The following is a 17920-nucleotide window of genomic DNA, read 5'->3' on the forward strand; positions in this document are numbered from 1 at the left end:
GGGGACATGTAGGAAGGGTACCTAACTCAGTCTGGAGAGTTGGGTACTGCTTTAGTTTTCTGGCTGCTAAAACAAATACCGTACAATCGGTTGGCTGAATGAAAGGAATTTATTGGCTTATGGTTTCAGAGACTAGAAGGCTTGCTTCCTCCATGAGTCGGTATCTTCTGTCTGGCAGGCAAATCTTTGGGGTTCTTTGGCTTTTCTGTCACATGGCAATGCACATGGGGACTTCTCCTTTCTCTTCTGAGTTCCATGGACTTCCAGCTTCTTGCTTCTCCCATGGCTTCTCTCTTCATCTAACTCTCACTCTGTTTATAAAGGATTCCTGTAATCTGGATTAAAGCCCAACCTGATTCAGTGGGGCTACTAACCCCTAACTGAAGTAACATCCTGAAGAGATTTGATTTACAATGTGTCCACACCCATCAGAAGAAGCCCCAAGACCAAGAACATGTCCAAATTGGGGTACACAATTCAATCCACCACAGGTAACTTTACCCCAAAATGCAATGTCAAAACTGAATTGTAAAGAAAGAAAGGGAGTAAATGAAAAAGGGAAATAAAGGTGATTGCAGATAGATGGAGCAACACTTAAGAGGCATGAAGATATGAAAAAAACAAAAAACAAAAAAACCAGATTTGGGCATCCCTGTTGGTCCTATAACCTCTTCTACTCACTTACTGAAGTTCCAAGTTAATTTTTATTGAACCTCCCCAACCCTGATCCTTTTCCTCTCTCTGGATACCATTTTCCACCTATACCATTATACATTCTCCCACTTCTGCAGCTGATTCCCTAGGCAAATCTGGTTTCTAGAGCTGGCTCTGTCCTTGTCTGACCAGCCAGCCTGATAAGCTCTATTGTCCCATTCAGAACCATCCTTACCCCCACTCTGGTTATCCATTAGGTGATGTTAGTCCTACAGTTACACATCCCAAACTTAAAATTTATATTAAACTATTGTGTTTAATGCACAATAATGCACAGTTAATTCTATAGCTATGCTTAAATCCAGCCAACTTTTTTCATATTATTATATATATGAAACTGAATTGTAAAGAAAGAAAGGGAGTAAATGAAAAAGGGAAATAAAGGTGATTCCAGATAGAGGGAGCAGCACTTAAATAATTTTGGTCTCTTGTGGTTTTAACCTGTTATTTAGGCTTAGGATCCAAAATAAAGGAGAACTGCATGAAATGTACTTCATCATTGATGAAAATATTAAGCACTAGGTAGTCTCAGAGTAATCTGAATGCAGAATACTCTTGGCTGTGAAAATTATCCATATTTTATTTTCTAATACTTTTATTATGAATGAAGTAGTCTTGCTCATATTTCTTGAGCTATTAGTACATAAAATTGAAGCTAGTTAAGAGAATAGCTGAGTTTACAGTCTTCCTGAATATTCCACACAGTCCATCTCAATTATAATTTATTTCCAAAAGTAAAATCACTATCTAAAATACATAAATCCTTAAGGCTAGTAGGTTATTATGATGGTAAACAACAATACAAACACAGCCATAAACAAAGGGTCCTTTTAAAAAGCATTTAGTAAACTTAATTTAGAATAGATTTAGAATTACAGAAAATTTGCAAGAATATTAGAGTTCCCAAATGCCCCACACCCAAATTACAATGGTACATTTGTCACAACAAATACCAATATGATACATTATTAGTAACTGAAGTCTAGTCTTTATTTGCATAATGTCCTTTTTCTGTCCCAGGATCCCATCAAAGGAAACACCTTACATTTAGTCACAATGTCTCCTTAGGACTCTCTAGATTGCGAGTTTTCAGAATTCCCTTGTTTTTGATGACCTTGACAGCTTTGAAGAGTCAGGTATTTTGTAGAGTGTCCTTCAATTTAGGTTTGTCTGATGTTTTCCTCCTTGTTAGCAGAGGTTTGGGGATTGGGGGAGGAAGACTGTGGAGGTAAATTGTCATTTTCATTACATGATATCAAGGGTGCATGCTATCAACATGACATGGCTGATGCCTTATCAACATCATTTATCACTTAACCTCAATTATTTGGCTGAAATAGTGTTTGTCAGGTTTCTCCACTGTAAAATTACTTCCTTCCCCCTTTCCATACTGTACTCTTTAGATCAAAGTCTCTATGAGCAACTCACACTTATGGAGTAGGGAGTTGTGCTCCATCTCTTTTGAAGGAATTTTTTAACAGATATTTTTAAATGTACAAAATTAATTTAGCAATAATGTATATAATATGTAACTTATTCATTTTTAAATGATTATATACGTAATATGTAAGAATTATGGAAAGACAAGGAATCAAGAACAATGGTTGCTTTTGGGAGGAGGAACTGATATGAGGTGGAAAGATACCTCATTTACAATTGAATGCAATTTCAATTTTGTCTTTCTTGAATCATTTATTGTGTGCATCTATTTTTTAAACCTTTAAAATGTAAAACATGGATCTATGGGACTAGATAAAGACAATGGAAAAAGAGAGAAATGGTCACATTGGTTTATGGATATTGTTTTGAGACCTATCAGTGATCTCTGTGATCATCCTCAGCACTTCAAGATCGCTCCCAGAGTGTTTCAATGTGTACAAGTGAAAAGTCAATATTAATGGCTGATTTTGATAATGAATAGTATGTGCCAGAAAGGTGTGCCTGTGTCTGGTGGTAGCAGCAATTGGGCAAAAGAATCAATAGCCTGATTAAACAGAGAAAGCCCAAGAGTCTTCTAAACCTAAAAAGTTGATTTGCTATTTTAGTGCATGTCATTGAATGTACAAACTACCGTGGTCACTGGATTTACTAGAATTACCCTCCACGTAGGTTTCAATGAAGATTAATATTGGCACTGATAAGGAGAAATGCCTATGTTAAGTTATTCCCATGAAATGTTCCTTTTCTGTATGTTATAACCAGTGATTCTCAAAGAATAATTAATTTGAATTGTGTCTTGCCGATGCATTACAGAACCAATATCTGTTTGTGTGTTTGTTTTGCTTTTGTCCTGGAGCAAGCTTTCACTATTCCACATAAATTATCATTTAACCATTCTATTTATGAGACAGGGATTATGTTGCCCAATTGATCATTAAAATAAAGCATAAAGTAAAGGATTTAAAATAAAAAGAAACCCTTCTAAAATTGGGAGCAAAATATTAATGAAGCAAGAATTAATAGATATATAATAAGAAAAAGCATAAAAAGGAAGCCTAAATGAAAGGGTCCAAATGAAGTATAAACAAGAAAAGAGGGGTCATTCAAACCCAAAAAAGATCAAAATGGACCATTTCTTACTGGGTAGAGGAAGAAATAGACATTGAGAAGAGAACAGAAGGGTTAGATCCTTGAGAGCAAGAACTTCCTTGGATTTTAATAGCCTTCCACAAAGGGCTTTGCATAGATTAAGCACTGATATAATATTGATTGCTTGGCTTTATATAGACAGGGATAATGTCTAAAGATGCTGATTTTTACATGATACATAAATAAAAGAAAAGGAGAAATTGTAAGTCTGGCCAAGGAAAGTAGGGTCAGAGAAACGAGCAAAGAGTAACATGTTTTTAGAAAACTGGGCTTTTGATTGCATAGTTTAGACCTTTTAGTTGTCTCAGGAAGACTTAGGTTCTCTTCAGCTTGATGTGTAGGATCCTAAACATCTTTTTAAAATTCTATCCATGATCGTTAGTTGAACAAAGCTCCCATTACATAAAAGTGCATGCCAAATTTCAACTAATATCAGACGAGCTCCCTCTGCTTTCCTTGCCATCCATAGTAAAATAAACTGGCAGTTCTTTAATTGGGAGGGAACTATAACTTAATCCTTATACCATCCCACTATAAAATTTTATCAGTGCTGTTCTAGCAGGGATGGATGCAGAAGTAATGTTGTTTCCTCCTATTTTATTTCAGATCAGTGTCAGATTCACAAATGAAACTAAAAGACTTTTAAGATGAAGCCCTTATTTTACAAATTTACCAATAACTGCAACAAAGTTAGCATTTATATCATGGTAAAGTCTAGCAAATTTTCTCTAAAATCTAAATTGGATAACATGTATGGAGGTGAATTGCTTCTCTGATTGAAAAGAGCAACACTATTTTAACTTCTATTCAATGTGTTGATTACTAGGACATATAATGAACGACATATAAAGGTTTGTCATGTATTTTGAAACACAAAATAAATATTTTATTGCAATTATACCATCAGATTGAATTTCATAATACGGATTTTGGACTGAAAACAGAATGTATTCCATCTAGTGTTTCAGTATTTCTAGTAGATAAGACTATGTCATTAGGAGCTGCATATTGATTTTAATTAGAATGGGCACTCCACCATTAATATGAATTGTGATGCCACTAAGGCAGTTGTCAAGGGGGATTAATTAATTAATGGTAAATTAATTAATTGAGAGTGAATCAAATCAACCTAGGAAAATGAATGCGGAACTTGGGGAGGGGAGATTAAACTCACAAAACAGATTGAAAACCCAGGGCAATCTAAATTGTTAATCAAGACTGGAGAAAATTAAACAACTCATTAAAAGAGAGTACCTGTTGTTATTGAGAAAGCAAATTAATAATAACAAAAGCAACAAATTAAATTCAAACATTTTCTTTAAAAAATAGGATACGAAATTCAGGGAAATACTAAGATATTGCCACTCTGTGCTCTAGACATCACAAATTTAATCATTTTATTTTTCGTTCATGATTAAAGAGGAAACTCAGATGCTTAAAAGGAAATGAATGTACTAAATTAAAAGAAAATCTGTTATAAAGAAAGAGTAGGCCCTATTTTTTATGGGTTTCCTTCTAGTGACTGGATTTCAGTGTTTCATAAATTGAGCAACACAGATGGCTGATTAACAAGTCAAGGTAATGTTTGGAGAAAAAAACATTAAAATTAAACAAACTTTACAAATTCAACAATGAAGAATATACATATAGGTGGATAAAAGTTTATAATAATATATTAAAGTGAAATATTTTTAGTAAGGGTGATGTTTTCTTAAAAATGTGTTTAATATTTCTGGGCCTGCAATAAAAGGAAAATAATCAGCAGGTTTCCTAATAACCAATGAAGGATCATGTGTCAATTATCACTTATCGGGTAGGATTGAGATAAAATCTCCCAAAGTGATCGTTAAAGTCAGATGTATATGACACTCTGATTCTCAACAAGTGTACATTCTGGATAGTCCTCACTTTTTGACAAAGCCATTCCAGAGGAAAGGCATTGAAAATGAGTATCCAGAAGTGGAATGTGTTTGCCCTGTAAACAGGCATTGCTTCTGCTACTTCATAAGCAGAAATCATCTGTGATAAGCAATGCTGTATTTTATCAGGTGTTTTTAGATCATTTCCAATTTACAGAGTGACAAAACCTCAAGTGGCTAGAAGAAGACATGCCTATATGTGGATTTAACAGGTTTAAGAAACTATTTAGTCAAATGAACATGCTGATTATAGCACAACTTCTCTAAGGTGACCTTAAAGTCACAGGATATGATACGGGCCTGCCCATAGTAACATGTATAGTCACAAAAAGTCAGTTGCAATTTGTCCTAGAATAGCTGACAATGTACCTATAGTAACTGCAAAGAGGCATTATAATTTATTACATACAAATTAAGTTCATTAATTAAACAACTATTTATTGTGCTCCTACTATGTCTTAGGTACTGTTCTAGGAGCTTGGGACATATAAATAAATAAAACTGATAAAGACCTCAGCCCTTATGGAGTTTATATTCTAGAATATTGACACATGCACACAATAAGCAAAATAAATAAGTAAAGTGTGTATTGTATTAGAAAAGATAATTGTTGTGGAGGAAAAGCATAGATCAGGGTATGTGGAATTAAGAGAAATGGTGGCATTTTAAATAGGGCAGTAAGGCTAGGCCTCATTGAGAATGTCATATTTGGAAGGATCTTTTTCCAGGCAGAAGAGAAAGCCAGAGAAAGGTCCTAAGATGTATACCTGCCTGGCATATTCAAAGAACAGCAAGGAGGGTGAAAGTAGTAAAAGAACATCAGAGAAGAAATGGAAGGCCAATTCATGCAGTCTTATGGTCCATTGTCAAGACTGGCTTTTTCACTGAGTGAAATAGGGAACACCAAAGGGTTTGGGGCAGAGAATTGATGTGATGTTACTTATGTTTCAAAGGCTCACCATCTCTATTGCCTGTGAGTAACAAGGATAGAAGCAGGGGACTAGTTAGGAGGCTATTGTGGTAATCCAGAAGAGAAATAATGGAGGCTCAAACCAGAATGGTAGTAATAGAGGCAATAAGAATTGATCCATTTTGAGACATATTTAGAAGGTAGTGCCAATAGGATTTTCTTAATGTAGAGGATGTGGGATATGAAAAAGACAGAAGTCAAGGATGACTCCAAGGTTTTCGGCCTCAGCACTTGGTAGGATGGAGTTGTCTTCAACTAAGTTGGTGAAAAGTAAGATAGAGCAAGTTTAAGAGGAAAGATATGATGTTCAGATTTGGGCATGCTCAGTTTGAGATGCCTAGGAAGTGTCCAAGCATAAATGCAAAATAGGCAGTTGAATCTGTGATCCTGGAGGTTGGGAAAGAGTCTGGGCTGGATACATAAATAAATACCATAAAAATGGTATTTGATGCCTTGTCACTGGATAAGTTAATGGAGACAGAGAAACTAAGAGGACAAAAGTCTAATCCCTGGGGCACATCTACATTCTGCTCCATGAAGAAAAGAGGTGGAATCAGCAAAAGAGATAGAGAAGAACCAACCAGTGAAGAAGAAAGAAATTTGAAAGTGTGTAGGGCCCTGGGAACCAAGTGAAGAAAGTGTCTCAGGAAAGGAGTTGATTTAAGTTGATATCCAGCTGAGAGCTAGTGGAGTAAACTACAAAATGTGGAAACCACTCGTTAGAATCTTGGAAAGCAGTAAAATAAAGATCATTTATCTGAATAGTTTCATATGATCATGAGCTCTAGAGTTAGGCATGAATTCAAGTCCCATTGCCACCACTCATCATCTTCAGCTAGTTACTTTGTGATACCTCTGAGACCAGTATCCCAGACATCTAACTTATAGATCTTCTTTGATAATCCAGTGAAATTATTTATATAGAATCACCTATGAAATATTTGTGAAATAGTAACTACGTATCACTTTGTATATACTGTATAATACAAATAATACAAATATCAACACAAACCCAAATAATTTCATTATATATTATATTATTTATATAGTATTCATTAAGTTATATATTTATTGTTATATAATTTATGCTATTCTTTTTATTACTCATAATTCACTTAAACATTTTTTTGTTCCATTATTTATCAAATATTCCTTAGTATTTACTGTTTGCCAGGCACTGGCACTCAAAAAACCAAAGATAGTCAAAACATGGAACTGATCATGACTGTAATTTGAAGTACCCCAGACTCTTCAACCAATACTCCACAGAGTTTATTTCTCCACCTCATGAGGGGAATCTGACCAGTAGCTCCATTGCCTATCAGGCAGGTGACTTTAGAAGTTACTCTAATTCTCTGATCCTCAGAAACACGGGAACACATTGCCTCTATTGTGGTTTTGAATAATAGCAAAGATAAAGTAAAGCGTCTACCATCTATTACTAAGTAGGCATTTGCAGAAGTATAGGTCTTATTAGTACTATGAATTATGTACATTTCTGTCAAAAAGAATACAGATTGTCTTGAAGTGAATAATTCATGGTTTTCACTTTTGAATTGGAAGTTGACAACTCTTCAAGATAACATAAACTGACACCCTGATAAACAGTATTTTACTTGTTTATAATTACTTAATTACTTATTCCCTGCTCTTCACAAAGGATTTGAAACAGTTTAAAGGGAGGTTATGCAAAGTGGTAATCATGATAAAAATAGAAAGCAAAATATATATATATGCAGAACATATATTTGCTAGCATAATATATTTAATTTTCTATTGTGCCATTTCAAACTTAGTTCAGATCCTCTTAGCAGCTAAAACTAGGGGAAATATCATCTGTTATACAATTTTCATTATCAATAAAGAAGATTCCAGATTCTCATAGAAAGCAAGTTTGCTTGGCATTGAACTCTAAAAGCAATTCTTAGGAGAGATTTCATATAGGGATATGGAGTAATATGAATTGTAACCTCAATATTTTTGCAACAAATTTACTTATGAGTTTCATACAAAAGTTTATTGTTACACTTTTCAATAAAAAGTTGAGTTCCAAAGTAAAAAATAATTTAGTAATGATAATTCTGTGACAAGTTGAACTAATATAGTCCATATATGTAATAATCAGACTGTCTTATAACCCCAAATTCCAATTTTGTGTGAACCTTAACACCCAAAATATTGCATGCTTATTTATCTACAAATTAAATATATGCACCTATATTCTACTATATTTATGCCAATTTAGAGTTCCTAGAGAAATAAATGGGCATCCAGCCAACTTCGGTAAACATCACTTCTCTGCTCCAACTTTCAATGAGAGCTAGATAGCAGAAAAATGTCACAGGGCCTGCACTGCTGAGTGAAAATGGGGAAATAATCTTTAGAAACCAAACTAACATGGCAAATTTGACATTCTATTAGAAAAAGTGTGATTTTTCCAGGATTTTCACCTGAATGGCCACTCTTACTGACACATGGCAATAATTCCCAAGGTGACTTGCGGATAATACCACATTTTTCTCAAGGAGAAATTTTGGTTGACTATCACATGAACAAATGCTCCTATGAAGTCCCAATGGAAAGCTTTGTTGAGAATGTGTCTTTTCAAGAATATAACATGAATTTTCTTTATATAAACCCAGAGGCTCACAAGTGGCCTTCTTTGCCTTGGGTCACATATGAATGAGAACATCCAACTCTTGCTACTTTCATGGAAATTTCTGACATTTGAGTTTGCAGAGCTGTTTGTTTTTGTTGTTGCTGTCTTTGTGTTCTTTTCCCTTTGTTTATTGCTGTTGTTGGTTTCCCTCCTTTTTAAGAGATACCGGCCAATCATGATTTTCCTTTAAAGATGCTCTTGATGCTATTGGGGAAATGTAGGAAATAATGAAGAAAAATCCTAACATGCTATCCAACTGAAGTCCATCTTTTGAAATGAAAAACACTCATAATGAAAATGAGTTGACAGCTTATTTGCTGATATTTACAGCTGGATATGACGTCAATCGGAAGGATAGTACAGATCAATTTTAATGGCAAGCAGCTAAGCACGCTTATTGATCTGGCAGCTTGCTACTCTACAAATGGCAAAGACCATTAATATGCTCACACCAGGGCCATGGGAGAAGCATAAAACAAGAAGTGACTTCGAGCCTTTAAAGAAGGTAATTTAAGAGTGCTGATTTGATGATCACAAGGAAGAGTGTGAATTCATGATTTAACCCCCATTCGCTACCGCTCAACTAAAAATTGATGGCCATGCTAGGAGTTATATTTCATTTGAGAGAAATTTAATATATTTTATAATTTCCTCCTTAAGCCCTTTGCTTTAAGTGATACCATTTTGCTATCCAGCTAATCCTAAAGTGAATTTTCTTTTTCTGGAAGAACAGAATCATTTCTGCTTCAGCAGAGTGATCAGGTAGGTGAAACATGGATCAAAAGAATATGCTTGCAACCCCTTCCCTGCCTCTATATTTCCTTTGTACCCTACAAGGACAATAACATTAATCCCTCCCCAGAATATAAAAATGGATAAGATCATGTCTATTGAGTGCTGCTAGAAGACATTTATTTTAGGAACCAGTAAAAGGCATCAGTAGCATCCACAGAATACTCAATATTACAAATATGTATCACTGAATGTGGCCACTGCTATCAAAATTAAATTTTCCCTAGTCTGGAGGAAATGTAAATAACCCACTGATCACCAAATAACTTTTCATTCAGACAACTTGCGTCATATTTTAATATACCTAATGGAGTCTCACCAAATGGATGTTAGGTGGGCTGTCTGTAATAATGAACTTCGTAACCTCTAGAGATGCAGTACATCTGCTCAGATCAAAATGTGTTGTTTATGAAGCTCCCACACTCTGGAGACATATGTACAGTACCAATGTGAAAATAACAAGTTTCAAGCTCTTCAAATGGCTCTTAGTCAGCCAGTAAGGAAGCATTAACCCTCACAATGTGGAATGAATGCTACTGCAAATTTACAGAAGGTTCAAATGTTTAGGAATGGAACCTGATGAACAGAGACTCTTACCTGGGCATTTTTGTTAGGAGGAAAAAATGATCAGGTCCAGCCTAGAGAGCTTTGTCCCTTCTTACATGGATCCTTGTGGCCCATTAAGGTGAGAATGGAGAACAACTAAGGCAGGAAGGAGTTTGTGATGACTTATGGCCTCTTATAACCAAGATTTTCCTCTCCTTTCTTAATACTGACTGACAGATTGAAATCCATTTTCTTGCTTGTTCTTATAAGAAGTAAAAAAACAACCAGTCATTTCAGCAAAATGCAAGTTCTCAATACCTATTGTTTAGAACTCACTGATGAACTTCCTAAGAAATTTGAAGCTAGCAAGCTATTTATAAATCTTGGTACTAATCTCAAAATGTGAAAAGGCAATTCCAAACAGTGTATTTATAATACCACTCTTGCTTTGTTCTTTCCTAAATACCAATTTTACTTTCTCCCACTTACATTCCTCCTATCACCTCATTTGTTATGATTATTACTTCATTGTCTAGTAAAGTTCAGATGAAATAAGATTAATTTTTCTCAGTAATACAGATTTTGTTAATATTTTCTGGGCAAATAGGAATGAGGAAGGAAGCCTTAAATTATAAATGTTTAACTTTTTTCTAACTTTCCATTTTATAAACAACAATATAAAAAGTCATTAATATTTATATTGATTAAGGACACTCCAAAAATCCAACCCTTATGAAAAATTGAGTGACTTAAATGAGTTAACTCTAAAAAAAGTATCAAAACATGAATGGCAAGATATTAAAAATGGAGAATCCTGAATAAAGTAGATGTTTTTGGTGTCCTGACAGCCACGTTATCTGGGAAATCTCACACACACACACACACACACACACACACACACACACACACTGACTGGGAAAGGGAGTTAGCAGCCCACAGCCAATGACCGACTCACCTGAGGTACTAAAGGTCAACTCATAGCCTCATGGTGGGACCAAATCAGTGATACAATTTATGCTCCAGAGCTCCTTGTAGAATCGGTCTGAGAACCATAACCTCGTTTAGCTCCTTTCCCTATTACCCTGCTTTCCTTCTATGATAGTTTGAAGCTATGTGCCCCAGGAAAGGCCATGTTCTTTTTTTTTTTTTTATTAAATTCAGTTTTATTGAAATACATTCACACACCATACAATCATCCATGGTATACAATCCACTGTCCACAATATGATAACATAGTTATGCGTTCATCACCACAATCTATCTCTGAACATTTTCCTTACATCAGAAAGAACCAGAACAAGAATAAAAAATAAAAGTGAAAAAAGAACACCCAAATCATCCCCCCATCCCACCCCATTTGTTCTTTAGTTTTTATCCCCATTTTTCTACTCATCCATACACTAGATAAAGAGGATGTGATCTACAAGGTCTTCACAATCACACTGTCACCCCTTGTAATCTACATTATTATATAATCATCTTCAGGAGTCCAGACTGCTGGGTTGAAGTTTGGTAGTTTCAGGTATTTACTTCTAGCTATTCCAATACACTAAAACCTAAGAGGTGTTATCTATATAGTGCATAAGAATGTCCACCAGAGTGACCTCTCGACTCCATTTGAAATCTCTCAGCCACTGAAACTATTTCGTCTCATTTTGCATCCCCCCTTTGGTCAAGAAGATACTCTCAGTCCCATGATGCCGGGTCCACATTCATCCCCAGGAGTCATATTCTGCATTGCCAGGGCGATTTACAACCCTGGGAGTCGGGTCCCACGTAGAAGGGAGGGCAGCAAGTTCACCTGTCGAGATGGCTCAGTTAGAGAGAGAGAGGGCCACATCTGAGCAACAAAGAGGTACTCAGGGGGAGACTCTTAGGCACAATTACATGCAAGTTTAGACTCTCCTTTGAGGTAACGAGCTTCATAAGGGCAAGTCCCATGCTCGAGGGCTCAGCACATCAAACCGCCAGTCCCAATGTTTGTGACAACATCAACACCAGTCCAGGTGAGGATGTCCAACACATCTGCACCTTCCCCCAGATCCTCAGGGCTGGGGAGGGGGAGGCTGTAAATATATTTTTTATTATCTGCCCAAATTACTCTGGGATGTGTCACTATTTCACTCCAGCCTATACTAACCTACCGTATCTCACTTCCTATTCAAAGTTCCATGAAATTGAGGTGTTTGAACAAATAGACTGTAGAGTTGTACCATTTAGAAAATTTAGATCCTGTACCAAATAGATATCTCTTCCCTTGGTCTCATATGGAAGTTGAAGTTTTAAAACACAACCAGTTTCAACCTTTACCCTTTGAAGGCCATGTTCTTTTAATCCATTCCTATGGATGCAGAACTATTGTGGATGGGACCTTTTGATTAGGTTATTTCAATTGAGATGTGACCCATGCCATTGAATGTGGGTTTTAATCCTCTTCCTGAAGTCCTTTATAAGAAAATAACATTCAGGAGCTAAGGCATGAAATTAAGAAAAGTTCATAGGAAAAGCCTCAGAGAAGCTGAGAGGAAGCCGTTGAAGCCAGAAGCTGGAAGCAATGAAACCTGAGAAGGACCAGCAGATGCTGCCATGTGTCTTGGTATCTGACAGAGGAGCCCAAGCTTGTCAGTAACTGGTCTTCAGAGAAGGTATTGTCCTGTTGATGCCTTAATTTGGACATTTTTATGGACTTATAACTGTAAACTTGTAAGCTAATAAATTCCCATTGTTAAAAGCCAGTCCGTTTCCTGTATATTGCTTTTCGTTAGCTTTAGCAAACCAAAACATTTCCCTACCTTTGTCCTGTGAGCATTCATTAAATAAATGACAATCACACAAAAAACCCTGTCTCAGGCCCTGCTTCTGGGGAACCTGAGCAAGATATCAAGTAAGTGTTGGAATTCCCAAACATAAGAAAAAATGTACTTCCAAGGCCCTTCCTTAATAAGCAAATCTTAGCTGCAGTCTTGTTTTGTTTTTGTTGTTGTTAATAGGCAATGTTGGATAAGTATTGGTCTAGTGAAATGACTCTATGACAAGTGATTAGATTATTTCATACATCAGAATTAGAAATTCTAGCTTTGGAAATTGTAACTTGCCATGAGATCTTACCTTGATGCCTGAACTCTTGCCATCCCCTAATACCAAAGTTCCAGCAGTGGCTTTGCTGAGGCTTACTTCTAAACTTTACCCTTACAGATAACTCATCTTCCCTCTTCACTCAACCTTGCTCCAACTCTATACTATTTTCTATTATTATGTCTATCCCTTCTAGGTTATAATATTTTCTCAAGGCAAGGCCCCAAGCAGTACTTTACACAGTGGGAATTATTAAATATTTGTTATATCCACTCATTTGACTAGGCAAATTAATAACTGATTTCTAAGAGGAAAAGCAGGAAGAGGGACATCTATTCAGAAACTATGCAGCAGGAGAGAAGAGAATGGGAAACCAGACATTGCCATATCTGTTCTAAGGCAAGAGACAGCAACTTTCCTAATCATTGTCCTGACTCCAGAGAGGACCTAGAGGAGGAGGGATGCCAACACTAAATGACTCATGACCTCTCCTGACCCAGAGAAAGAATACTTATTACCCCCCAATTCACATATGCTGCCCAAAACTGAGCTTCCTGGGATTTCTATTAAGGCTCCAGATTACAGAGCAATAATTTTCAGGTGTCAGTCTCTGCTGATAGTGAACTCAAAAAGTAGGTGATACCCTGGGGACAGCAGAGAGGGGGAAAGCCATAGGCTGGTCTGGAAGTACAGAGGCTTTGGGACAATTTGAATGGATAGGAATGAAGGATGGAATGTGCAGCAGGTAAAAATCCCAGTCCAGAAAGTCAGAGTGCAAGAAATACACATTTCTTGATTTTTCTGTTAGTCAAGTTCATTTCTCTTTCAAGCCCTACACTTTCATTCTTCTGAGTTAGCAAAAAACTTTAATCTCACTACTTGGGGTTGGGGAACGGTCCCATGCTCTTAACTCAAAATTAATCACTGTCCCAGAGTAGTTACATAGGATCAGGGTTTTTTGAAAAGACATTGTGAGTAGGGAATCAGGGAACAGGGTGATGACTGGCAGTCACACATTTGGTGGTTGACCGTTCCCTTATTCCCGTCCACAGGCTCGGTGGCAAGTGGCTCTCCTGGTGCACATCTTTGAGGCTACCTCACATCCTGCAGCCATCCCTTCTTTGGGATCATCCCAATTGTCCAGGCTACAGGACCCTTTACTCAGGAGCTACTGACTGCTCTGCTCTCATAACTACCCCCTTATCTCTCTTACTCCTGGTAGGAGAACCTTTCCTAGATTCAGGAAGAATTGCTCTCTTTCCCTTAATATTTACCTCAGAAGCACTTCATTTATCTTACAGTTTCTAGTATCAATAGGGCCTCAAGCTTTTTGGATGCCTCAAATTTGGTCTGCCATTCAGTGGCAAATTTGTACCCAGGAACAAATGTATATTTTGGCCTTGGACTCTATTCTCATTTCTATCTCATACTATCATCAATTAGAAAAGTTATCACAAATCATTCAGTCCTCATACATGGTGAGCTGGATTCATAATAAAAAAGATACAGTTAATGGCTGTGCTGATTTGAATGTATTATGTCCCCCAGAAAAAAGCCATATTCTTTGATGCAATCTTGTGGGGCAGACATATTAGTGGGGATTAAGTTGGAATGTTGGATTAGGTTGTTTGTATGGAAATGTGCCCCACCCAACTGTAGGAGATAACTGTGATTAGATAATTTCCATAGATACATGGCCCCACCCATTCAGGGTGGGCCTTGATCAGTGGAGCCATATAAACGAGCTGGCAAACAGAAGGAACTCAGTGCAGCTGAGAGTGACATTTTGAAGAGAAGCCACAACCAGGAGGGACACTTTGAAGAAAGCACAGGAGCTGCAGATGAGAGACATTTTGAAGATGGCTGTTGAAAGCAGACTCTTACCCCAAGTGCAACTAAGAGTGACATTTTTGAGGAACTGCAGCCTAGATAGGGATGTCCTGGGAGAAAGCCATTTTGAAACCAGAACTTTGGAGCAGACGCCAGCCACGTGCCTTCCCAGCTAACAGAAGTTTTACGGACACCATTGGCCACCCTCCAGTGAAGGTATCCAATTGCTGATGTGTTACCTTGGACACTTTATGGCCTTAAGACTGTAACTGTGTAACCAAATAAATCCCCTTTTATAAAAAGCCTATCCATTTCTTGTGCTTTGAATTCTGGCAGCATTAGCAAACTAGAACAGATTTTGGTACCAGAGAAGTGGGGTGCTTGTGCTGCTGAGTTTGCAAATACCAAACATGTTGGAATGGCTTTTTTAATGGATAAGGGGAAGATTCTGGAAGAATTGTGAGGTGTCTGATAGAAAAGGCCTAAACTGCCTTGAAGAAACTGTTTGTGGAAATATGGACTCTGAAGATACTTCTGATGAGGACTTGAGCAGAAATGATAAATGTGTTGTTGCAAACTGGAAGAAAGGTGAGCCTTGCTTTAAAGTGGCAGAGAATTTGGCAAAATTGAATCCTGGTGTCAGATGGAAGGAATACTTTGAAAGCGATGACCTGGAATATTTAGCTGATGAGATCTCCAAGCAAAATATAGAGGAAGTGGCCTGGCTTTTACTTGCAGCTTATACTAAAATGCGGGAGGACAGAGATAAGCTGAGAAATGAACTCTTGGTTTCAAAGAAACCAGAAATTGATGGCCTGAAAAACTCTGGGCTTCCAGCGGGTGAAACCCCAGAAGCTACAGCCCAGCGTGAGGATGTAACCAAACATGGAACCCAGCCACGATTTCAGTATAAGCCAAGATTGGAGAAGGAATTAAGCAGAAAGGATTTGTAGAAAGCCCTATTGTCTGACGGCTTTGACCCCTGTGTGCTTCATGCGAAGCCAACAGAATTTTTGCAAGAACTTTATAGACAGAGATGTTGATGGTCTGGACTAGAGGAGACAGACAAGAAACAAATTGAAGGAAAAATTTCTTCAAAGACAGCCATGGAGGTTGAGGTCTGGAGTCAAGAGGTCTCAAGCTGGGAGAGCAGAGCGGCCCACACGCATGGAAAGGGTGAATTTTCCCTGGAGGCCAAGGGTGGGCATTCAGCCTCAATGCTCTGGAAGAGTTTTGCCACCCCAGGTCCCAAAGAGGGTGGAGTACATTCCCAGGGAATTGGGGAGAGCCTGACTGCCACCACTCTTTTCTGAAGGGGTTGAGCATGTGCCCTGGAGATGGAAGGGAATCCGGGAGCTACCCCAATGTTTGAGGAGGGTGGGGCCAAGAAGGTGGTCTCCCCAATGTGTGGATATGTTAGAATACTCACCCCGGCTTTTGGAGAGGAAAGGGCTGCCACAAAGGCCCTTAGGAAGGGTTAGACTCTCCCTCTCTCAAGCCCCAAGGATGAAAAGTTGTTCTCTTAATGACTGTCAGACTTTGAACTCTAATGGTGTTTGTCCTGCGGGTTTTAGGAACTATTTTGGTCCTGTTAACCCTGTTTTCCTTACTCTTTCTCCTTATGGCAATGGGAATGTTTATCCTATGAATGTCCCTCCTTTGTATATTGGAAGCACATAACTTGATCTAAGTTCACAGATCCACAGCTAAAGGAAAATTATGCCTTAGGTCTGACCATGCCTATAATGGATTTTGATGGAATCTTGTACTAAATTGTTGTTACTGAAATGATTTGTTTCTGTGATATTGTGATGGGATGAATGTATTCTGTATTTGGAAAGAATATGTTTTTCTGGGGTCCAGGGGGTGGAATGTGCTGGTGTGAATGTATTATGTCCCCCAGAAAAAGCCATATTCCTTGATGCAATCTTGTGGGGCAGACATATTAGTGGGGATTAAGTTGGAATGATTGGATTAGGTTTGTTTGCATGGAAATGTGCCCCACCCAACTGTAGGTGATAACTGTGATTAGATAATTTCCATGGAGGTGTGGCCCCATCCATTCAGGGTGGGCCTTGATCAGTGGAGCCATATAAATGAGCTGGCAAACAGAAGGAACTCAGTGCAGCTGAGAGTGACATTTTGAAGAGAAGCAACAACCAAGAGGGACACTTTGAAGAAAGCACAGGTGCTGCAGATGAGAGACATTTTGAAGACGGCTGTTGAAAGCAGACAAGAGAAGCTAAGAGAGGACAAATACCCCAAGTGCAACTAAGAGTGACATTTTTGAGGAACTGCAGCCTAGAGAGGGATGTCCTGGGAGAAAGCCATTTTAAAACCAGAACTTTGGAGCAGACGCCAGCCACGTGCCTTCCCAGCTAACAGAGGTTTTCTGGACACCATTGGCCATCCTCCAGTGAAGGTATCCAATTGCTGATGTGTTACCTTGGACACTTTATGGCCTTAAGACTGTAACTGTGTAACCAAATAAACCCTCTTTTATAAAAACCAATCCATTTCTGTGCTTTGCATTCTGGCAGCATTAGCAAACTAGAACAATAGTACAACTTGAAATTCAGGGAAGTATATTAACATAGCTGTCGTTATTCATAAGGTAGCCCTTTTTTCCAGAGAGCTCCAGGAAACATTGCCTTTGAGTGTTTACCCCTATTATTCCTATATATTAAAAAGGCTGTTGATGGCAGTATACTTATATGTCAATCTTTCTTCCTTTCCCCTTAGTGACTATCTGCCAAATAAATTCTCAATGTTTCCAAAATAAGCAAATGAAATGGGAGAGGATACTCCTAGCAAAGATTAGGAGGC

Source organism: Choloepus didactylus, chromosome 4, assembly GCF_015220235.1.
Source record: "Choloepus didactylus isolate mChoDid1 chromosome 4, mChoDid1.pri, whole genome shotgun sequence".
Lineage (NCBI taxonomy): Eukaryota > Metazoa > Chordata > Mammalia > Pilosa > Megalonychidae > Choloepus > Choloepus didactylus.